Source organism: Grammomys surdaster, unplaced genomic scaffold, assembly GCF_004785775.1.
Source record: "Grammomys surdaster isolate TR1022 unplaced genomic scaffold, NIH_TR_1.0 751, whole genome shotgun sequence".
Lineage (NCBI taxonomy): Eukaryota > Metazoa > Chordata > Mammalia > Rodentia > Muridae > Grammomys > Grammomys surdaster.
The window spans coordinates 99,781-100,169 of NW_021605170.1; positions in this window are offsets into that span (position 1 = coordinate 99,781).

The following is a 389-nucleotide window of genomic DNA, read 5'->3' on the forward strand; positions in this document are numbered from 1 at the left end:
CTAACAACCACTTTATCTGAGCTTGTCCACCCTTTATCAAATCATGCCAGAATGGCCTGACTTTTACTTCTTAACCTACCAAGAACACTATGCTCAAAATTATTTTCTCATAGACTGCATTATAATTGGGTTTTTTGTTATGATTATTGATCTTCTTTATATTCTTCCAGAACCACTTCTTAGGTTCAATTAAAGTTTGGAGGTTATTTGATTGTAGTTTATTAATTTTACCTCTGCTTTTCTTATTAGTTCTTTCAGACTACTGCTTTTATATTTGGTCTGTTTTTGTTTTTTCAAGTTCTTGAATTGAACCATTATAAGATTTATTTGAGTTCTTTCTGATTTTTTTTATTTAAACATTTTTTATTAGATATTTTATTTACATTTCA